Raw genomic sequence first — 25,758 nt, forward strand, 5'->3', positions numbered from 1 at the left:
GTTTTGTAAATGATGGCTTTGTGAGTATATTTTGTATTGTGAGTTGTAGGTTTTTGAACTCGATTCGCCGTTTAGGAGCCTTGGAGTTCGGGTTTTGTTATACGGGGTTAAGGTAAGGGGAAACTGTGTTATATTGGTTATTTTTTAAATCGAACTAGGTGGAACTGTGGTCCACGATCTTGGGTGTGTTTTGGCTACTCATTTGGGGGGATCTAATGAGGAAAACTATGGGTTTTTCATTATTGCTATTTTGGGAAAAAAGGGCGACGGGTTGAATCTCGGGTTTTGTTGAAAACCGAGTATATGTGTGATTTATACTGCGTGATTGGGATGGTCGTGCGTTGACTGTGTTTAAACTGTATTTGTTTGGAAAACCATGATTTAGATTACCAAATGAGTGTGGTTTGTCTGGTTATATGAGCATGCATGTGTGTGCGATGTACTGAATTGCTGATGGGACCGCGATTCCAAAGTGAGTCCAGGTACTGAGTGTAACGACCTGCTTAATAAATAAATTGGTTTTTATTTATTTATTTATATATATACTAATCTACATGCTCTAAAACAATCCTAGGGAAAAACCTAATCATAAACCTAAGCAGCAAGAAGCAGAAACTGAATAAACATATCCATATGTAAATATATACAATACCAAACTATACAATACCAATACCAGAGTACTAACATGTCTCCCAAAATATACACATATAACTAAATCCCCAAAATACCCTCAACTAGATAGGGCTATACAAAAATCCTCCCCTATACTCACTTTCCTGACAGGGCACTACAGACGCCCCTCTACCTGCGAGCCCGGTCTACTCGCCTACCTGGATCACCTGAAAAATGTTTCAACACTGGGATGAGTCAACGCTCAGTAAGAAGAAATATGTTATTACTAGTGTGTGGCAAATGAGTTACTATATATATATATATATATCATGAAATCTGTTTTCATATAAACATGAATAATTGAATACAAAAGTACGATACAAATAATAAAACACACTACCCCTTTTCCCTATTGCTTAACATAACAGTATTATGGTTATAATTCAAAGTACTTCTAGTGTATATAAGTATGGTCCCTGTTTCTGTAAATCCGTACGTATGTAATAGTAACTGAAACTATTCCCTGTGGCTATTTGTGTCATGACTTCCCCCCTCATGACAAGGTTGTGCGGCCCGTAGGCTGGATTTACCCTGGCTGGCCAACCAGGAATAAATCACTGAACTCCGTCAGTCGACCTGCCCACCTCAACCCATATCTGGATGGGAAGCCTAACCTCTTCAAGGGCCTAGGTGGTCGACCTTACCACGTATTATTTCAATAGGTGGTTGCACTCATAAAGTAACATAATGTTTGTAGCAACGGTACCGTGCTCTGTAGCTGCAAGTCCAACAGGGTCTGATATCACATAATATATTTCTATACATATCTAACTGATTTACCATGATTCTGAAGTAATCGTAATAACCACGATGCTGCATAACTATACTGTAATTCATATGTCGTAATACTGAGAACTGTATAATCATAACACTGAACTGTATAATCAAAATACTGGAATTCATGTAATCATGGTACTGAAATCCATAAAATCATGGTATTGAAATTCGCATAATCATAATATTGAAATTCATAAAATCATGAAACTAAATTCATAAAACATATCCCCGTACCATATTCATATTCACAAGCCACACCATACTTAAATACATAATTTTCATAATTAAATAAGTTGTATAATGTTTCTAAAAAAATACCTAGAATAGCATATTTCCCTTACCTTAACTTTGAAAAGCCCCTATGATAAACTGGCCTAATACCCGCAAGGCCTCCTACACAACACCCAGAAACCAACATATGCCAGAACATAATATCAGTATTTCTCTGCATGCATCATTTCTTATAACTACCATAAAGCCAAAAATAGGTTAAAAGGTCTTACCCTGAATTTGGGATGAAATCTAACTCTATTTTCCCCACAATCTGCTCCAGCAGACTTGTAGAGAACTCCGCCAGGAGCGTCGTGGTAGCTTCGGATCGTCGATCTGACGACTGGTAGGGTCAGAATCGAAGAGAGAAGGGAGAGAGTGACGTAGAGAGAGAGAGTGAGAGAGAGAGAGAGAGAGAAAGAGAAAGAAAGAGAGGAGAGAGAGAGAGGTGCGATAAAAATGATAAAAATCTCGGGTTTCCACTATTTATAGGGTCAGGTTCGTCGACGAGACATGTCACTTCATCGACAAATCCTTCAGTAAATTCGTTGACGAAGCCCTATATTCGTCGACGAAATTTAGAGAAGCCCGAACCGTCTCTTAGTATTTTCTCGTCGACAAAACCCTGTATTCGTCGATGAAATTCTTAAGGCCTTCGTCGACGAAACCTTGTGTTCGTCGACGAAGCTTGGCAATTTTTTGAAATTATGATTATTTAATATTATCTCCAAAATGCAATGTCGTCGACAAACGCAGAGCGTTCGTCGATGAAGTCTACGACCTCCTTATGTTTCTGTATCTATTCTCTCTCCCTCTTATTATTAAAATACTATTATTTTTCAGGTCACTACACTAAGAGTGATCGGCTTTATATTCGAGGGCGTGTGTTTATTGCCTGCCACGTAGGCAAGAGTGACCAGCTCTATATCCGAGGGCGTGAGCCTATTCCGGCAGATCAGGCCGAAGGGTGTGGATCCACTAGCTAGCACCGGTACAATGCCATGGGAGTTGAGGACTAGCCATGTGCCGGTGGCGCCGTGCTTCATGGGATGGCTACGGGCCAACACTAGATTATCACGAAACGGCTTCGGGCCGATGGGTGTGACGACATCGGGTTACTGATCATGTGTGTGTATTGTGACGGGGCTGCATATAAATGGTCACCGTATATGTGCATGTATGCACTATGTGAATTAGTACTGGATTCCATTCAACTACATGTTTGTTGTGTCATGATAACACTCAAATGTCACACACCGATATAACTTGTGTTCTTCCTTACTGAGAGGTGTCTCACCCCTGTTGTATATACATTTTTACAGGTCCTTCGAGTAACCGGAACTAGCGTCCTGGTGTAGGGAGCGTAGTGGCCGGTGTACTGCGTTAGCACTTGGATAAGTGCTAGGACTATAGTTTTGTTGGGTTGCCATCTTGGGTTGTATTTAGGCACCCGTTGTACGTTTTGATAGACCTGTGTTTAGCTTATGTATAGACTCTGGTATGGTACTGCATATGTTGATATAGAAATACTTTTTTCACTGCGTACATGATTGTGATTGGATGTGTTTAGGGTGCCTGGGAACCCCATGGGGTCAGACCCTCATCCTTTGTTCTGTAATTGTGGATGATTTGTATGATATAGGGAAAGGTTAGGTTACTTTTTCACCCCTGGGTCCTATTTTGGGGTTTGGGGCGTGACAGCTTGGTATCAGAGCTAACCAGGTTACTAGATCTTATAGACTTGGTTAGGCTTAGTTATGAGTACATACTAGAGTATAGGATGTGGATATGGGTAGAGTTGGTTGAGGGTTGTTTGGTTGCTAGATCGAGATTTGTCGACGGTATTTGGTGTTTTTCTTAGGATGACGATTCCAGTAAAAATGGGGTAGATCATTGATGACTTTCATGTCGGTGTGATAGGACAGACCTAGACCTGGCAGGGAGTAGTTAACACGATTAGTGTAGATCATTGTGTTAACTGTATGTGTTATAGGGATATTGATAGAATCATATTATGTTGCAGTATGGAGCCCAAGGATAATAACTTGGGAAGTGGCTCCGAGGAGATTGCGAGTGATGAGTCTCCTTCTGTGCCTCGGGGTTTGACGAGGCATGTATTGCAGGAGATCGGGCGGAGTGTGGGGAGACGTGAGCACTCTCCTACTGCTGCAGGGTGTACCATTGAGAGGTTTACACGCATGCATCCTCCGACGTTCTCTGGAGGACTTGACCTGACGATGGCAGAGGATTAGGTGGAGAAGATTGAGAGGATCTTGGAGGTCCTGCACTGCACGGATAGGCAGAGAGTTCTCTATGCCACCTTCCAGCTATCTGGGGAGGCGGGTCGATGGTGGACTGCGGTGAGTCTGTTGGAAAAGCAGAGAGCCGATTCAGAGGGGATGACGTGAAGCCATTTCAAAGAGGTGTTCTTTGACAGATACTTCCCGGTTTCAGTATGTGATGCGAAGGCAGATGAGTTTTCTGCGCTGACTCAGGGGAGTTTGATGGTGTAGGGGTATGCAGCTCAATACATAGAGTTGTCTCGTTTTGCACCATGTATGATCTCGAGCGAGTATGAGAAGACTCGAAGGTTCAAAAAGGGTTTGAGGAAGGATATTCGCAGACTGGTGGGTATGCTTCAGATCCGTGAGTTCTCGGTGTTGGTGGATAAGGCCACGGTGATTGAGACTGGTATTCGAGAGGATGAGGCAGATCAAGAATCGAGGAAGAGGACAGTTCCTTCTGGTTCTCAGACAGGATCTCATCAAGGATCGTGGAAGAAGAGGAACAAGGGCTCGGGTTACCGCCAGAATACCGAGCACCAGGATTCTCAGGGGAACCATGCGAGTGGTCGTTGTATCAGATGTCACAAGAGGCACGAGGGTGAGTGCCGGTCATTTGGGGGTAGTACAATTTTGGCCAACCAGGCCACAAGTCTCGTGATTGTCGTGCACCGAGGCAAGACGTGCCTACAGTTAGTGGGAACTGATGGAGAAATCAAATACCTCAGGGAAACGCTCAGACGAATACAGCTCTAGCCAGAGTATACTCTCTTACTTTAGCGGACGCTGAGCATGCAGGTAATGTGGTGACAGGTACCTTATTGTTGCTTTCGAATAAAGCTTCTGTTTTGTTTGATTTGGGTGCAACCCATTCCTTTGTGTCTGTAAATTTTGTCGGACGGTGTGAGGTTAAGACCCGAGATATGAATGAGGTGTTATCTGTTACTACGCCACCGGGGAGTGTATCTTTCTGTAGGAAGATGTTGGTAGACTGCTCAGTGGAAATTTGGGAGAAGCCTCTACTGGCGAATCTTGTGGTATACGACATGCTAGAGTTCGATATCATTATGGGGATGGATTGGTTCTCCAGTTATGCTGTGATCGACTGTCGTAGGAAGGTGGTAGTTTTCAGACCTCCTGGGGAGCAGAAGTATGAATTTATGGGATCGTGTGTGCGTTCAGCGCCACAGATTCTATCAACACTACAGGCCAGGGGACTACTCTTGGACGGATGTCAAGGGTACCTAGCTTGTATAAAGGATCCTCCGCGGGATGAGTTGAGACTCGAGGACATTCGGGTAGTCAGCGAGTTCCTAGATGTGTTTCCAGATGATTTACCTAGTTTACCTCCGGATCGTGAGGTGGAGTTTGCGATAGAGTTACTGCCCGGAAAGGCACCGATCTCTAAAGTTCCATACTGGATAGCTCCAGCAGAACTTTGGGAGTTGAAGGAGCAGTTGCAAGAATTACTGGACAGGGGATTCATTTGACCTAGTGTTTCGCCCTAGGGAGCTCCAGTGTTGTTTGTGAAGAAGAAGGACAGATCGATGCGGATGTGCATTGACTACTGTGAGATTAATAAGGTAACTGTGAAAAATCGCTATCCTTTACCTCGTATAGATGATCTTTTTGACTAGTTGCAGGGGACACGGGTCTTTTCAAAGATCGACTTGCGGTCAGGATATCATCAAGTGAGGGTTAGAGCGGAGGATGTAGCGAAGACAGCTTTCCAAACCAGATATGGCCACTACGAGTTCTTAGTCATGCCTTTTGGGTTGAAAAATGCTTCAACGGTGTTCATGGATTTGATGAACAGGGTTTTCCATGAGTACCTGGATCGGTTCGTGGTGGTATTTATTGATGACATTCTGGTATACTCAAGGAGTACGGAAGAGCACGTGGAACATTTTAGGTTAGTATTACAGATTCTACGGGAGAAGAGGTTGTCTGCTAAATTGAAGAAGTGTGAATTCTAGTTGAATCAGATTGCGTTCTTAGGCCATTTGGTTACTGGGGATGGTATATCAGTTGATCCTAGCAAGATTGAAGTTGTGGTCGACTGGGTAAGGCCGAGGAATGTACAGGAGGTTCGGAGTTTTCTAGGACTGGCGGGTTACTATCGTCGGTTCGTAGAGGGTTTCTCTAAATTGTCTGGACCTCTTACTCAATTGACCAGGAAGGGAGTACAGTTTGAGTGGACCAATGATTGCGAGCAGTGTTTTCAGGAGTTGAAACACTGGCTGGTTACTGCTCTAGTGTTGACCATTCCTTTGGGGGATAGTGGATTTGTGATTTATAGCGACGCGTCTTTGAAAGTCCTGGGATGTGTGCTTATGCAGCAGGGTAAGGTAGTGGCATATGCTTCTCGACAACTGAAAGAATATGAGAAGAACTACCCTACGCATGATCTAGAGTTGGCTGCTGTTGTGTATGCACTGAAGATTTGGCGACACTATCTGTACAGAGTGTAGCGTGAGATCTTCACTTACCATAAGAGTATCAGGTATTTCTTCACACAGAAAGAGTTGAACATGAGGCAGAGGCAGTGGCCAAAATTGATTAAGGACTACGATTGCACGATCAATTATCACCAGGGGACGGCTAATGTGGTGGCTAATGCATTGAGTCGGAAGTCAGGGCGCACGGCTGTATCTGCGGTGGTAACTCAGTGTCACATCAGACAAGATTTGGAGAGCTTGGGTATAGAGTTGGTGGTTGGTGATCATCAAGCTTATCTTGTTGGCTTGGTGATCCAACCAACCCTATTTGAGTGTATAAAAGTCGCGCAAGCTGGTGATGCAGAGTTGGCAGAGGTTGTGGAAAAGGTACAGCAGGGACTGGCTATAGATTTTAACATCTCTAAAGGAAGTGTGTTGAGGTTTGGGACCAGACTATTTGTTTCGAACAATGATAAGATCAGAAGGACGATTTTAGAGGAGGTGCATCGTTCTATGTATACGGTACATCCTGGTAGTACAAAGATGTATCGAGACCTGTGCGAGACCTTCTGGTGGTCTGGTATAAAGAGGCAGATTACTCAATTTGTGAAGCAGTGTCTGACGTGTTAGCAGGTAAAAGCTGAACATCAGAGGCCAGCAGGGCCGTTGCAGCCTTTGCCTATTTCACTGTGGAAATAGGAGCATATTTCCATGGATTTTGTGACCAGATAGCCGTTAGCGCTTCACGGGCAGAATGCTATTTGGGTAATCATAGATAGATTGACGAAGTCTGCTCATTTCATACCAATGAGAGTTAGCTATCCTTTGAGTAGGTTAGCAGAGTTGTATGTGCAAGAGATTGTGAGAATGCACGGGGTACCGGTGTCCATTGTGTCAGATCGAGATCCGAGGTTTACTTCTCGATTCTGGACGAGCTTGCAGGAGGCATTGGGGACGAAGCTTACTCTTAGTATAGCGTTCCACCCCCAGACTAATGGACAATTGGAGAGGACGATACAGATATTGGAAGATATGTTGCAAGCTTGTGTCTTAGACTTCGGTGGTAGCTGGATACAGTTTATGCCACTTGTAGAGTTCGCTTATAATAACAGCTTCCAGTCTAGTATAGGGATGGCACCGTTCGAGGCTTTATATGGTCGAAAGTGTCGATCTCCTTTGTATTGGGATGAGGTTGGTGAACATCAAGTGTTAGGACTTGAACTTGTGCAGTAGGTGTCTAAGATGGTGGGTTTGATCCGAGAGAGGATTAGATCAGCTCAGAGTCGGCAGAAGAGTTATGCAAATGTTCACTGCTATGATTTAGAGTTCGAGGTGGGGGGTAAGGTATTTCTGCGAATTGCTCCGATGAAAGGGGTGATGAGATTTGGCAGAAAGGGCAAGCTAAGCCCGAGGAATATCGGACCTTCAAGGTACTTGAGCGAGTGGATCCGGTAGCCTATAGAGTTGCATTACCTCCAGTACTTTCGAGGGTCCATGATGTGTTTCACGTCTCCATGTTGAGAAGGTACGTGTTGGATCCTTCACATGTTATTAGTTATGATAAGTTGGGAATTGGGGATACTTTAGCATATGAGGAGATACCTATTCAGGTTCTTTACCGTAAAGTTCAGAAGCTTCGTACCAGAGAGATACTGTTAGTGAAGGTATTGTGGCGAAACCACGAGGTTGAGGAAGCTTCTTGGGAACTGGAAACAGAAATACGCATGAAGTATCCACAGTTGTTTTAAGCGCTTGTACATGATCCTATTGTGGGTTGGGATAGGTGGTTAATCGTCGGGAGTGTGTGTGTATTGTGAACTCCTGAGACGTTGTATATGTAACCACGACATTCCTAAATAAGTAAGGGTATGTATGTGTATGTGTATAATGGGACTGCGCTGTGATAATCGCTTGTTCGCTCTTGAGTTGTGTCTATATGTTCGATTGTATGTATGATTTTATGAATGAGAGATGGAAAATTTTGAGGACGAAATTTTTGTAAGGAGGGGAGATTGTAAAAACTCGAACCGTGAGAAATTAAAATTCTACAGATTTTGTCGACAAAGCCAAAATTCATCGACGAAGGTAGAAGGCTTTTCGTCGATGAAATTCAAAGGTTCGTTGACGAAGAGAAATCGAGAGGTGGAAGTTGGAAATATCAGGGTTCGTCGACGAAGGCACCATTTCGTTGACAAAATTCCTAATTTTTCTTCGATGAAGACACCATTTCATCAACGAAATTGGTTGGGTCAAAGGTCTATAAAAGGAAATTTTCATTGCTTAACCATTAAGTTACTTCAAAATCTCTCTCTCTCTCTCTCTTTAAACTCTCTCTACTCTCTCCTTCTCTCTAGATTTCTTCGCCCATCATTGACGAAACCGGGAAACGGAAGTTACCACGAGGATCGTGGAAGGATTCTCTATAACTTCTGCGAATCGGAATCTCGTTTCGAAGGTTTTCGGGTTTTGGCAAAAAATCGAGGTAAGGCTCGATTTTCATTTCTAATCTGGTAGTTTTGTAGAGGATGGTTTTGTGAGTATATTCTATATTGTGATTTGTAGGTTTTGGAAGTCGGTTCGTTGTCTAGGAGCCTTGGAGTTCGGGTTTTGTTATACGGGGTTAAGGTAAGGGGAAACTGTGTTATATTGGTTATTTTTGAAATCGGACTCGGTGGAACTATGGTCCATGGTCCTATGTGTGTTTTGGCTACCCATTTGGGGGGATCTAATGGGGAAAACTATGGGTTTTTCATTATTGTAGTTTTGGGAAAAAGGGGGCGACGGGCTGAATCCTGGGTTTTGTTGAAAACCAAGTATATGTGTGATTTATACTGCGTGATTGGGATGGTCGTTCCGTGACTGTGTTTAAACTATATTTGTTTGGAAAACCATGATTTAGATTACCAAATGAGTGAGGTTTATTTGGTTATATGAGCATGCATGTGTGTGTGATGTACTGAATTGCTAATGGGACCGCAATTCCAAAGTGAGTCCAGGTACTGAGAGTGACCGACTCTATATCCAAGGGCGTGTGTTTATCACCTGCCACATAGGTAAGAGTGACCAGCTCTATATCCGAGGGCGTGAGCCTATTCCAGTAGATTAGGCCGAAGGGTGTGGATCCACCAATTAGTGCTGGTACGATGCCATAGGAGTTGAGGACTAGCCATATGCCGGTGGCACCATGCTTCATAGGATGGCTACGAGCCAATGCTAGATTGTCACAGACCGGCTTCAGGCCAATGGGTGTGACGACACCGGGTTACTGATCATGTGTGTGTATTGTGACGGGGCTGCATATAAATGGTTGTCGTATATGTGTGTGTATGCACTGTGTGAATTAGTACTAGATTCCATTCAACTACATGTATGCTGTGTCATGATAACAATCAAATGCCACACACCGATATAACCTGTGTTCTTTCTTACTGAGAGGTGTCTCACCCCCTACTGTACGTACATTTTTACAGGGTCCTTCGAGTAACCGGAACTAGCGTCCTGGTGTAAGGAGCGTAGTGGCCGGTGTACTGCGTTAGCGCTTGGGTAAGTTCTAGGACTGTAGTTTTGTTGGGTTGCCATCTTGGGTTGTATATAGGCACCTGTTGTACGTTTTGATAGACCTGTGTTTGGCTTATGTATAGACTCTAGTATGGTATTGCATATGTTGGTATAGAAATACTTTTTCACTGCGTACATGATTGTGATTTGATGTGTTTAGGGTGCCTGGGAACCCCACGGGGTTGGACCCTCATCCTTTGTTTTGTATCTATGGATGATTTGTATGATACATGGAAAGGTTAGGTAACTTTTTCACCCTCTGGGTCCCATTTCGGGTTCGGGGCGTGACAAGATCGGACTCAAATTGATATTACATAATTATCAAATTCTTCCTTAGAGCATAGGATTAGCTATAAGGGGTAGTAAAAACAAGGAAATTGTCAAAATTAGGTCAAAATTGCATTGTTGAGTGTGTTCGATCGACTATATTTGCATGACTTAATGAATTCAATCGACCGTACCTTTGACTTTTGACTTTGACCTAGTTCGGTCGACTATATGTGTTGAATTTTTAAGTCCGAACTCATTTTGATAAGGACAAAACACAATTATCTCATCTGTGCATTGAGTCTTTTAGCAGGATCTTTATTTAGCATGCACGGATGATACAAATGCTATGGAAGCCATGAGGAATTTGAAACACATACGACCTAGCATACTCCATGAAATTAAAAGAGTAAAAGGATTAAGACACCTCAGATTTTAAGTTGTAATGTGTGTTTAGTCTCACTTGTATTTACATATTTCATAAGATATAGTTGGAAGCTCAAATATATCCTAGACTGACCTTAGGACTCATGTATTTCATGAAAAATACATTTACATTAGTTCTAGGCTGAATGAATTTTTAGAGACAAATTTTTGAAGCCTCGTTGACGAACCTCATGGCCTCATCGACGAATTCATATGGCCACTCAGCCATGAACAACTTGTCCTCATCGACGAGAAAATACCGAGAGCCCAAAAAGTTTAGACAGATCTCTCATTGACGAACGTAAGTTCTTGTCGACGAAGGCGTGCTCTCGTCAATGAATGTCGCGGCGCAGACGGCGGTACAATGCGGATACGGACATAAAATTCTTGATTAAATTGATCCAATGGCCAGAACTTAACCTAAGGCCGAGAACACCTTTAAATATGACCTCTAAACCCTGGGGCATCATTTTTTGCCTACCTTTTGAGAGTTTTGAAAAGATTGCTAAACTTTTGCATACTTTGCCTACACTCTATCAAGTTCAAACATTTGTTGGGCATTCTCTTAGTTGTTGAAGAGCATTCACACACACATCTTACAAGCATGTTGTGATATTGAGATTTGGTATACAAGGTTTTATATTTTGGCACTTAATCTTCATTGTAAAAGTTTTTCTTCTCTCGTATTTTTTTTAATATTTTATTAAGAGAGTAAGAACCCTAAGTTTCATATTTTTATTTGAAAATTCTTGTGGGAGAAGTTCATTCTAGGACTTTAAATCTTTGAAGCATTCTTGATATTATTTTTATTCAAAGATTTAATATTCTTTTATTTGTGCCAAAAAGTTATTTGATAAAACCCTAGATCTCCAACATATATTATTTGAAAAATCAAATTTTTGGAGATATATTGCATTGGGTGTAGATCTTTGAGAAAACATTCATATATATTTTTATATACAAAGATCATATATTTGATTATTGCAAAAACATTATTGAAAACATCACATACACTCATTGAGCTTCAAGGTATATCCTATTAATGTGTTTTTGAAATTTTATTGTACTCATTAGTTTGTGTAGAAGCATCTGAGTGTTCAGGAATTTTATCAATCTATTGTATTGACGGTTCGGGTTGTGAACCAAGGAAGGAGGAAGTTACGCCTCTTGTAAGCAGCGGAGTAAGAGGAAGTTGTACCTCTTGTAAGTAGCGGAGTAGGAGGAAGTTGTGCCTCTTGTAAGCAGTGAGTTTGTAACAGGAAGTTCTACTCGGGTTAAAGGAGCATATTAGAATATCCTTGGGGGTTTTGCCCAATGCGAGGATGTAGGTCGAGTTTGGCCGAACCTTGTTAAAAATTCGGTGTCTGTGCTCTCTCTCTCTCTCTATCTCTTTTATATTTCCGCACCTATATTCATATTATATATGTTGTGCATGATTTAAATATTGATATATATGAATATCTAAAATACGTGAGAATAATTGGGTAATACTGAATTAATAGAGATATCCACTAATTAAATCAATTTAGTTGTATAATACTAAAATCGGTGTATATCCAATTTTGTGGATGCTTAGTTGGGTTTTCAATTAAGGATTGAAATAAAAAAATATTTTTAAATGCCCAATTCACCCCTCTCTTGGGATTACACCTAGATTAACAATATGATTTTATACTTAGGAAATTCAGCCGACCGAATCCAATTCAGTCTACCCATAGTTGACCAAATCTAAAATCGAAAAGTATTCAGTCGACCGTACCCTTCAAGAAAAAAAGTCATTCAGTCAACCAAGTTGTGAAAACTGAAAAGTCACCCTAAGATTCATTCGACCGAACGTTTCCTCGGTCGACTGACCAAACTCAGCTCAAACTACATTTATTGCGGTTCAGTCAACCGAACCTCCATTCAATCGACTGAACCTCACTGCTATATATATTTTTACCGCGAAAAAGCTCATTTTATCCTTCAAAATAGAGAGAATTCCTTTATTTCTATTTGTTTCCTAGTGCCCTCATAGCCTACCTACCAAAAACCGTTTGTCCAAATTCATTATCACTATGGCAAGGCCCCACGAATGTATGGATGCCTAGGAAGTTGGGTACGTGGATGACAACTGGTTTCTCTCACCGGCTATCAAAATGAGATACGTGAGGGACTCTCGTCCCAAGGAGGTCATCCTAGGTAAAATTCTTGACCTAACTTTTATGAATCAGCATTTTGGAAGTATAATGGATATGTTTAGGCAACAGGGATGGGAGTCATTCATGTCCTACCAGCCTAGGGGGTATTACCCCACCTTCGTTAGATTATTTTATTCTAATTTGGGTCATGATGATAATGGATGCTACTACCTGGTTCTGAATACCGATACGTGGTTTGATGCCGACTACCTGGCTGAAACCCTTGACATCTAGAGGGGAGATTTTGAGTGTCCTGAGGCGGTATCTGCTTAAATAAATGAACAGATTTTTAGAGTTGCGAGCTTTGCCAATTTTGGAATGTCTATTCGAGACACTAACCCTAATCATCCTCCAGATTATAGGTCCTTCAACCTAGAGGTTAAGATTGTTCATCATTTGATTACCTATAATATCTTGCCTAAAGCTAGTTCTAGGGTCCATGTGCCAAATATGGACTGTTTTGTCATGTAGTGTCTCTTCACTAGAAAGAAATTGGACCTGCCTAGCTTAATGATTAAGTGGATGTTCTCTAGGACTATAGGCCGCAGGATTATCATGCCATATGGAGGGATATTGAATGGGGTGTTCAGGGATATGGAAGTGACCAGATCAAATGTTGTTGTGCTTAAGATAAGGAGGAACACAAACGTGTTCTCCTCGGTCACTTTAAGGCTTATGGGATACGAGTTAGTTGGAAATATGTGGTTGCCCATTGCTGGTAGGAGACAGGCTAACCAGCAAGAAATTCCACAGGATCAGCCACCACAGCCATCGCAGCCATCCAATGCTAATCTAATGGATGCCATCACGTGTATTGCTTCTTCCTTTGCCGAGTTTAGAGAGTCCCAATTTCAGATCACGCAGCCTCTTCAGACAGACATCAGGGAGCTAGCCTCGTCATCTTATGCTCAGTATATAGCTCTGCAGAATGAGTTCAGAGAGTTTGTTGTCTCCTCAGAGAAGAGACACAGAGAGCTGAAGAGCATCATGGTTGTTCACTTCAATGAGCTGAACGATCGCATTCATGAGTTGAACAATGAAGGCGAGGACGAGATGGACATAGCTAGAGATAAGGCAGGATCTTCTAACGATGAGGACGGTGCATAGACCTTGGGAGAACATCGTGAAGCAATTTTATTTTCATATCTCCTTATTTGCTCACTTTTTATCTTGGTTTGTATATCTAAACATCGTACATTACCCTATTTTCTTTCATTGATTGTGCTGCACGTTCACCTACTATCTATTTTGCACATCTAATGGTAGGGTAGGGTCATTATGGATAGCTACTGTTGATGGTTGAACTGATAATATTGATGACTATATTACTTTATCATGCATCGACTCTCTCTGCCATTTTTGCTTTACTGATCACATCTGGAATGCCACCTACATGGCTGATGCTGTAGTGATCCTTAAAAAAAAAAATTAAAAATGAATTAATTATTAAATTGAATTAATTAAATTAAGTTATATGATGGTTAAATATATATGCCTAAATGTATAAGGATCAAAGTATATGTATATATAAAGAAGCTTAACTTGTAAGCTTCCACAAGTTGCAATTGAAAAAAAAAAATTACAGAGAGCTTCTGTGCTCTCTCAGCGTCACCATCTCTCTCCTCGCCTCCACTCTCTCTCCTCATTTTCTCGACAAATACTCGGTCGATCGAAACACGGAAAATATCGCTGGGTTCCATTCTACGCCACCAACATTCTTACCGGAGTGGATTTTTTGTAGGAGCATTGTAGGCACCACTCTTGGGGTAAGGTAAACTCACTCTCTCTCCTCAATTTCTCTCAAATCTTCAGCCTAACTGACAATCTGAAACCACCACGTGGTTCTAGGAGTGTTTCTCTACAAGTCTGGCTGAGCAAATTTTTTAATTGGGTTTTCTCAGCACCAATCCAAGGCTAGGGTAAGATTTAGGAAATTAAGCAAATTTATAGTTTTTGGGAATTTAATTATTTATTTAAAGTTTATGAGTTTAGAAAATGTGGAAAAGAATGGTATTTTATTTGAGGTGGTATTGATAAACTAGGGTTCATGAATTCAGGGTTCGGGTGAGCGCCGCGGGTATAATTTCAGGATCCCTATCACGTAGTTTCTAGAAACCAAGTAAGGGGAATATATTAAGCCAATAATTTTGTAATTCAACCAATTAAAATGGAAATTATATGTGTGTGTGTGTGTGTATATATTATCACGTGGGTTTAAAAAGCCAACCGTTTGAACTATGATTTTGAGCCAAGGGCTATGTTATTAGTTATTATTTGCGAAAATGGAATGATTAAAGTAATGGATTTTCTGGATAAATTGTGGAGATAATTTAACGTTTATTTTCAATAAAACAGATGACGAACATGGGTTGGTTTATTATTTCAAATGATATAATTATGCATATTATTCAAATCGTGTGGCATGAGTAAAGTGAATATATTGTGTTGAATTATGATATATTTATAAGATGTTATAAATATTGAAATGCGGTGAGAATGTATATTGCATGTGATTGTTTAAAACAGAGTTAAATGAGAATGTTAAAATTGCAAGTTATGGTTTGAGAACTCCAGTGGACCACAGTAGGCACAGTACTTTTGCGCGTGATTTCTAAAGAGCTAGTGCACCCACACGTCTTAGAGAGAGTGTGGAGACAGGATGGTCGATTGTGCTGAGAAGGGTAGAGACCCCTGGAGTCTAGACCAATATGGGAACAAACAATATGACTTACAGACTGAAGAGGTTGTTATTAATTTAACTCTGGTGAGCGGACTAGGGTTAAGTCCAGCATACGGCCGTAACCCCCATCATAGGGGGGAGCATGATAGTGTTTATCCATCTGACAGTGAGTTCTAAATGCATAATAGTAAATTTAACCAACGTATAACATAAGAACAGTGTGTGTGAAAGCAGTTTATGTGATGTGGAATGTGAATACAATTATGTGATGTGAAATATGGGAATTGAATATATGATGATAGAGGATGTGAAATGTGAAAATAGAGTATGTGATAAGAGAACAGAGTAGAGTATATGAACACAAAGTATATGAAGAATCGGGTGATATATGAAAGACATAAATTATGAAGAGATAAGTATTATAGAGATAACAACATACAGAGTAAAGTAATAAAGTAATAAGTGTATTAAATATTGTAGTATTATGTGTATTTAGGGCGAGGTAAACTCTTCTCCTGAGGGCTTACTAAGAAAGGCGAGTGCCCTGATAGGTATCAGATGTAGTCAAATCGAGTTGCATAACATATTAGGGTAGAGGGAAGCTACTTGTATGGGCGGGTAATCTTCCCTATCCTTGGGAACCATCACTGATAAATAATTGTGTGAATGTGTGTGAATACAAGACAAATTATCCACCTAAGGGCTTACTAAGTAAGGTAAGTGCCCTAATGAGCATCAGTTGTAACCATACCCAGTTGCATAAGGTATCAGAGCAGAGGGGTGCTAATTATTTGGGCGAGTAATCACCCCAATCCTTGGGAAACTCTCATTAACAAATATGTTACATGTGTGTGAGTAGGGACAAAGAATGATTTCATAGTTGTGGATTAATTTGTAAATGATGATTATATTTTGTACACAAACCTCATGATAGCCATACATTGGTATTAATCTATTCCATATGAGATGTGTTTCACCAGATATGAATTTCATCTTTTTCAAGACCTCCGCATGATCGAGCTCAGTGAGCTCAGGGTTGGGTTTGTTGTATAACATTTTTGTGAGAGGGTACAGATTTTGGTTCTATTTTTTGTTTATGTTATTAGTTTTCTGAGATGTATATATGGATACTGGATGTTGGGAAATTTTTGGGATGTTTATATAGAACTCTGGTATATTATTGAGGATGTTTATTTATTTTTACGCTGCGTGACTGAGGTTATGGTATCAAACACAGGTGATTGGATCACATCACACCTTGGGCCCCACTTGAAGGGTTCTGGACGTGATAGATGCAGTGATGTGTAATACTAGTGCATATTCTATATGATTTTTATGACTTACAGGTTTGGAAATTGTCCATTTTACAGACGGCATGCTACCGAAATTTCGACAGAAATTTTTCCAAAAATAAAATTTTGGGCAAAGTTGATTATGTTGAAACAAATGTTAAAATATTTTTGAAAGGATTAGTGAAAACTAATTAAATATTGAACTTCATCCATACATAATCATCATATACTTAGGGGGAACTGAGCTCCAATTGTAGAAAGAGAGCATAAAAGACTCATTTGCATCACGTTTTGCTGTTTAAGTATTGAGGCTCTTCTAAAAAATCCTGAACACTGTATCCAGTCTATGAATAGATATGAATTGTTCTAGGTTATGAGTATCATTTCATGTCTTAGTATATATTTTTCGATGCATTTGAAGGATCTAAGGAGACTATACTGGTTGCAATGCTTGAAATGATATAATAAAAACCCAATATAGTTATGATAAAGAAATTTTAAAAGGTTGCTTATACTTCTTGGTATGCTTAATAAATTAAATCTTGACTAGTATAAGCAATTTATTTCATCTAAGTTAGGATTTAAATCGAAAGGGGGAGCATCTAAAATTAACTTTGTTTTACATTGTGCCTAAATATTTAACTAGAATAATCATTGCTTGCTTGAGCAAGCACACCCCCAGTACTTCTTGATAATGTCATAAGGGGGATATATAGTTATATATACATATATATTTATTTACATGTATCTTATTATTTGGCAAGAAATGATTTTATATGTGACATTTTTTTTTCTTGCTTATGTGTCTAAATGTTATACCTTTAAAATAGTTTTAATGCTCAAAATACTATATGATAAAAAGGGGGAAATGTCTTTCAAAAAGGGAGTTCTCTTTCGCTACGCTTAGTTTACATGACAAATTTTCTTTAACCCTTTTTGCTGATGCCAAAAGGGGGAGAACTTTTATATGAGTAAAATGCATGTGTTGTATGTATGCATGTTTGTATTGGTACTTTATTGCTAAAATTAAATGCAAATATTTTGAATTATCTTCTTTCGTTAATATGCGTGTGCTCTATTGCTTAAACTTAATTTATGCATATTCTTAGGGGGAGCCTTTTTTAGGTTTAACCTCATTTTACTCATATGCATTTGTCATTATAAAAATGGGGGAGATTGTTGACTTTTTGAGTCCGATCCGTAGTTTTGATAATGATAAACCGCATGTTACTAATGTGTGTGCCAGAGTACTTGAACAAGTTAATCATTCAAAACACACACATGAAAGTGATGTGGTTTCCAAAAAGACCTTAAAGAACGCATACTCCTGGCATAATCCATGGGAATCTAAAGAGCAACAAAAAGAAGAAGAAGTTTTTCATTATATTACTTTTAGTTTTTAAATTTTGTCTGTAATATAATTGCATGACTTGCATGATAGATTGCATAAGCTCAAGAAGACCATAGAATGACTATAGGAATCCCTCAAGCATATAGGTTAATAACTCACATTTATAGGGATTTAACTTAGGTCTTTATTTGAGCCAAAAATAGTTTGTGGACAAATTCAGTCGATCGAACTAGGCAATGTAAAATGCCTCAGTCAACTAAACTGGGTGGAAGTCAACAATTTGACTTCACTCGGTCGACCGAATCCTTTTTGAATACATCTTCCACAGTCGACCAAACTCACATGTGTCTACCCCCCAACAACTTTGTCGACCAAACTTCCAGTTCATCTGTGATTGAGTCATCTAAACCATAAGGATAGCATACCAAAATTCAGATATAGTCGACCAAACCTTGAAGGGTTCAAAAATCGCCCTGAGTCATTCGATCGAACCTTCAGTTCAAAATCTTCATGGTCGACCGAACTTGGCAATTGGGTCAACCGAACTTAAAATATAATAGACTGAAACTCTCGAGTTGAACATTTTTAACTGCAGTAAAATAAGGTTAATTTTATTTAACCTTCATTAATATTTTCTAAAAAGACTCCTATATCCCTCAACGATTATAATTTTGTGTATGTCTATATATACTAGTTCATCTGGAAAGATTAATGTGTGATTAGCAAATATCATTAACCAAAATCCTCTGAATTTTCAAGTACTCATATGAGCTAAAAATCACTCTCTTACTCATCCTACCTGCTAAAATCCCTTAGTAAGAGTATTATTGAGGTTGTTCATATTAACTTACACTCTCATTGTGTTTGTTTGATATTGATTTTATTGAGAGTGAGCTTGAGAGTTCCCTTATGATTTAATTCTTATGTTTTCAGTGAAAATACTCTCTAGAGCTTGTGAGTCATGCATTTTTGTTGCAAGTATTCAAAGGCTTATTTTTATGCTTTCATAAAATACTTTTCAAACAAGCTTGATTTCAAATATCTCCTATACTTTATGCTTGATATTTGTTCTAGAGATATTTGAGTGTGCTTTTGAGATCTTTGAGGTTATTTCTTGTGATTGATATACATATTTTAACTCAAAGATATATTCACACCACTCTCACACATAAACTGTTATTGTTGCATATAACTGAGAGTTGGCATTTAGATTTCACTGAGCTTATACTTTCATATCATACAGAAGTGTAATTTTTAATTATATTGAACATAATGTTGTACAAATCAACTTGTGTTAGAAACACCTTTACTTATACGAAAAAAGGCTATTTGATTGTAATCCAGACGTGACCTGAGATGGAAATTCTCCGCCCCATAAGGAGAGTGTGTAAAGGTTGAGGTCAACCCTGATAATTTGACCCGGTTGTAACCGGTGCCGCACCATCCGTTAAGTGAGCAATAATGGTAATCCTTGGATTTGCGAGCTGAGGCGGGGACGTAAGCAGTATTGGCCGAACTCCGATAACATTTCTTGTGTCTGCTTTTAATTTCCACATTTTAAATTTCAACACTTGAATGTTTACATTTAATTGTTGTAATATTTGATTAGGTTTGTAGTTATATAGAAAGACCCTAGGTTTGTGCATTACTGTTTGAGGAATTTGAATTGACTTAGGCAAAAGTTTTAAAATTTCAATTCACTCCCTTCTTAGGAATATACCAATTCCAACACATTTTCTAAAATACTTTTGAATTTCTCCATTTTACTTTTGATTAAGGTAATTAATTCATTCTAAATTTGATAAAGAAAAAAATCCAAATGATTCCATTTTAAGATTAATAAAAAATTATAATATTATTTTCATAACTACAGCTTTGTTGTTTTTAACTAAATGTGTACCACATGTGTTCCCTTTATTATTACGGTCTCTTTATTACCTAAATTTAAGATGTCATCGATGTTAAATTGATTTTTTTTCAATTTATTTTTTGATAGAATAAAATCTAGCAACAAATCTTAAGTTTTTTGAAAATGACACTTTATCCTCCGTGTTTTCAGAAACTATCAAAGAACTCTCTGAAATATAATTTTATTGACAAAATAAATGTTCCATTAGTTGATTGTTAATCAAATAGTTATGTATATGTGAACAAATTTATTTTAACCATAATAAAATGATATTTTAAAAACAAAAAATATTTAATAAATTAAGTTTTAAAAAATTTATTAGCATAATATCTTAAAAACTAACTAAGCAACTTTAATACCTAATTGATTCTTAAATTAGTTGGTCTATGGGATCTAATTACTTCAGATCAATCAATTGACATCATCATAATTAAAAATTTTATTATTTTAAATTTTTAAAAAAATATGTGAAAAAATTGCTAGTAAATTATAAAAAATATCTAATAATTATAATACTACAAAATGTTTATTAGATGTAATTTCTATAAAAATTTAATGACTAAACACATCATAAAACAAATAAAATATAGTTCAATATTTTTAAATTCAAATAACTTATCAAACATAATGTTAAAAAAATATAATATAAATTTTAAATTTTATTTTTTATAAATTAAAATTACAAAATGGGATGTTAGTTCTTATATGTGTAAAATATAATTGTTGAATGAATTAAAGAAAACTTAAAGTCACGTTAATTCATTGACAATTTACCTAACTTAGTTGTTTTATTGTTAAATATGATATTCTTACATACCTAAAAAACAAGCCACAAATCGATCAATTGTTTGATCCAAATAAGTTTTTTAAACTTTTATTTTATTTTTAAGGATATATTTAGGCATAATTTCGGTAGAAGATAAGATAAAGGAGAGATGATTGAGATGATTTGGGCACTTGCAACATAGGTTGCATAGTACGCCAGTAAGGGGCAGTAAATTAGTTATTGTGAGGGTTAGTAAAAAGGATAAGGGAAAATCTAAAACAACTTGGAATGAAATAATGAGTAAGAATTTAATAATTCTAAATTTATCAAAAGAAATTGTCAACGATCATATGAATTGGTGGAAAAGGATTCATGTAACCAACCCCAAGTACTGGGACTTAAGGTTTGGTTTCGTTGTTGTTGTTACAGTTATTTAATTATTTTTTGAATTATTCGTATTATTTATTTTTCATAATTTTTAACTTTTAAAAATAATAACTTAAGATTGTCATGTTTATGTTAACTAATTGATTCAACTTAGTCCACGAATGTTCAAATCACTTGTAAGGAGTAAAGTCATTTTTTATCATATATTTCTTCTTTATTAGGTATTATCAAAAACAATAATTTATTTTAATATGACTAAAAACTATTAAAAAATTAAATTAATAATATATAAAATCAAAATTTTTATTTATAAATTTGATATTTTTTTATTTTTTTAATCTCATTTTCATTCATAACCAAACATAAAAATGAGTATTCCTTTATATATATTTCTTATCTTTTGAGTTTCGAACAGAACCTCTAAATAACTAAGCCAATAAATAGATAAACAAAATATGTGTTACCAAACAATAAAATACACTAATGATCAAGACAAAAGAATTGATTATTGTAAAATAATATTAGTTAATACAATAAAAAATGTTACGTAACATAATAATATCTCTACGTCTCACAAACACTTGTCAAGCTAACATGAAATAAAATTCTTATAGTGTTATGATTATTTGTTTTGTAATCATACCATAAAATATTATATGGAGAAATTTCTGAAAGAATTATTTTTTTTAGTTTTACTTTTTATTTAATTAAAAATTATTTTAAAAAAATACATAAAAAGAATAAAAAAAAAAAACATGCATGTGCAATGTAATGGATAATAATCAAGAAAGAAAAAAGAAAATAAAATTGTTAAGTAAAGGACTTAAATAGAAATTCATTATTAGAGTTGTTAGGTTAGTTGTTATTAGAGTTGTTAGTTTAGTTGTTAATTCTGTTATTAGTTTAATTGTTAATTCAATTATGGGTTATTGTATATATATAACCTTGTAATCTTCTTTTTGTATATTGAACAATTCCAGAATATACAGTTTATTTATTTTACATGGTATCAAAGCATTTTTCCTCTCTCTCTCTCTCTCTCTCTCTCTCTCTCTCTCTCTCTCTCTCTCTCTCTCTCTCTCTCAGTTTTAAGAAAACTTGAGAGTTATTCTGTGAAGAGTTCCTTTTGCCAGCGATGCGGAAAGTTGGCCAAGCATGGTTCTCGCAGGGCTCCGACGGCGACGATCAACAGATGATAAGGTCTTCATCGTCACTTCTGGTGGATTAGAATTCCTACGCTGCGTCCAAATCTTCCGATGAGAGCACCTCCTTCGAGTTTGATCTCGATGCTATTGTCAGGTCCTCCATTGACACAGTCTCCGACGGTGACAGCTTCAAGTTCGGCTTCTAGTGTTCGAAGAACAAGTGAACTGTTCTTGCAATCAAGATTCATGGGTTCTCATTCACAATCAAGGATTATTCCTCTGATTTTCTGCTTTTCTGATTCTTGCTTCCACATACATTTTTTTTCTCTTTCTCCCATATTCTACTTTGGAATTTTGGAAATTTTGTTTAGTATAGTTTCATTTCAAAGGATTTTAATGTGCCCAAAATATATCAACTGATATGAGAAAGTCAACGCCTAGTCATTGCTCCCCAAGTCAGACCTTCTGGCGAAAGCAATCAACTCCAACCCAATAAAGAGGGGGAGAGATCCACACCGGTGCCTTAAACGATCGGAGTAATACAAGTGGGCACTTTATGACCCAGGAGTGATTCACGTCCCCACACCATAAAGACAATTCGACTCAAGGGTCAACTCTAGTCGCTATGAGAAGGGATGCGGGGAAGAGGCCAAGGTAAGTCATTCGACACCCATTATTACTATTGCTTTTAGCCTCTCTAAAGCATTCCCTTACTTAGGCATCGGAGCGATCTCCCGGAGTACACCTCGGGTCCTTCAAGCCTTTCTTCCTTTTCCTTTTTTCAGGTCAACGGAAGTCGAAAGAGTAGTCCCGCTAATTTTATCCCGCAACAGTTGGCGTCGTCTATCGGAACTTGCTTCTGAGAGGTGATCATCTTGCTCTCGACCTCCGACATTCAAACAATGCCAACCACACGCAGTTCTAGCTTTAGTCCTGCTGTCGGAAAAGAGTCGCCCCAGTCCATTCACTCCACACCTGCACAATCGGCGGGAGTCACCAGGGAAGAATTCCTTGCTTTTCAAAAGAAAATGGAGGATATGTTCAACCTTCTCTTACAGCAAAAGAGTCTGGAAGGGAATGTCCCCCACCAACCATAGGTGAGTCCCGACGCGACCAAGAAAGCAGATAAGCCAAAGGAGAGTGAGGATAAAACCTACCTCACCAAGAAGGTAGAAGATGTGAATAGCGTAGGTGTCAACCAGCAAAGATCCACGGAGCTGGAAAAGAGGATTAAGAAAATAGACAAATAGAGAAAATGATGAAAGAGGACAAGACCAACTCCTTCTACAGGGAAGCATCTCTAAGATCCTCGGAGCCGCCATTCACCAAAGAAGTGATGGAGGTTCCACTGCCGAGCAAATTCAAGATTCCGACTTTTGAAAGGTACGAGGGTTTGTCCAATTCGATCGACCATTTGGACACCTTCAGGGTGTTGATGCGGTTGCAAGGTGCTCCTGACGCCATCATGTGCTGAACTTTTGTAGCAGCCCTCAAAGGTAGTGTCAGGGATTGGTACCGGACCGTGCGACCTGGATCGATCGGTTCCTTCTCGGAGATGGACCAGCTGTTCACCGGCCACTTCCTCAATAGTTGGAGAATCGTCAAAACATCAGCCCATCTAATGAGCATGATCTAGGGAGAAAGGGAGATGCTAAAGAAGTTCATGCACCGTTTCAACACTGCGACCCTGGAAATCCGCAACCTAAACATGGGAGTGGCTTTGGCAGCTCTAACCACAACCCTTTGGTAGAGACCCAAATAATTAACGTAATTTAAAATAATAAAAGAAGGGGGAAAGAAAGAGAAGGAAGTTGTAATTGGAGTTTCAACAGGGGTCTCGTCGACGAACACAACGTGTTCGTCGACAAGCACACTTAAAGGGCTCGTCGACGGGGAGACGTGTCTTGTCGACGAGAAGATACAGAGAGGCTATTTTTCAACTCTGAATTTCGTCGACGAGGATAAGTGTTTGTCAACGAATTTCCTTCATGACCTCGTCGATGAAGGCCAGTGTATAAATAGCCTAAACTCGAATTTTATGCAGAATATTCACGCGCAAACCCTCCTCTCTATCTCTCTCCTGTTCGTCCCTCTCCCCTTCTCTCTAAGATTTTGGGCCGAATTCTCGCCGGTTCGACGATCCGAGGCCACCATGACACTCTTGGGAGAGTTCTCTTCAAATCTGCTGAAGTGGATAGCTGGTGGGGTCAACTTAGATTCCATTCCAAATTCAAGGTAAGACTTTTTACTCAATATTTGCCTTTCCTACAGTTATAGAAAATGTAGTACTCGAAGGAATACTAAAGTTTTGTTTTGGGAAATATTGTTTTCAGACTGTTGAACGGGGAACCCTGCGGGTGTAGGACTAAGTACTATAGGGGCTTTTCAATAGTTAAGTAAGGGAGTAAACTAAAGCAATTATTTTTCATGAAAATTATTTTTACTTATTAGAAAATTAATTTTCAAACAGCATGTATTATATATGAGCATAATGGTAAAATGTATATTTGGGAAAATACTGCTGTTATATAGGAATATGTATTTTCAGTATGAAATGTCAGGAAATATGATTTCATAATGGAATTTATGGTGTTATTCAGCATTGTGCGGCATGAATATTATTTTACGTAAATTGTATTTTTTTAAGTAAATTTTTCCAGGAAAAACATGTTTCAGTGATTTTCAGGAATAACAGAATAACAAAATATATTTATTCAGATCAGTATGTATGTTACGTTCAGTGCAAGGCTGTGATTGATAGCCGGTGCAAGGTCATGGATTATGTATGTATTCGGCGCAAGGCTGCAGTTGTGAATATAATCAGCGCAAGGTCGTATTTATTTATGTTATTACAGGAATCAAAAAACGTTATCAATCTATTTATGTGCAAACAGTATATTATCATGTATTATGATGGTAGTTCAGTTCATTTTCACGACGACGGTACTGTAACTAAACAGATCAATTCAGTTCATACTTGTGCTAACCGCCCCTACTAGTAGAGGAGGTGGGAGATGGATAGTCGATGTGACTTTCATTATAGAGTTGTAGACGTCCACCTGACAGTTCGGACCAAGGTGTGATGGGCCCTTCGTACTTACAGATATTTTTGACTTGGCAGTGGTCAACCAGCCATTGTTGGGTCTCGCCTTCGGGCTGCACAACCTGTCATGGGGGGTAATACATGACATCAGCTAGCTATACATCTTGGGTAAATTTAAGAATTACTAGTTATATCAGATGATTTTATGAATAGTGATACATAGTATGAATTAGTATATTTATGAAATGATATGTTTAATCAGTTATGATATTACCAGTTTCCAAATATGTGAAATGTACTATATGTTTATAATAG

The sequence above is a fragment of the Malania oleifera genome, chromosome 13 (genome assembly GCF_029873635.1).
Source record: "Malania oleifera isolate guangnan ecotype guangnan chromosome 13, ASM2987363v1, whole genome shotgun sequence".
NCBI lineage: Eukaryota > Viridiplantae > Streptophyta > Magnoliopsida > Santalales > Ximeniaceae > Malania > Malania oleifera.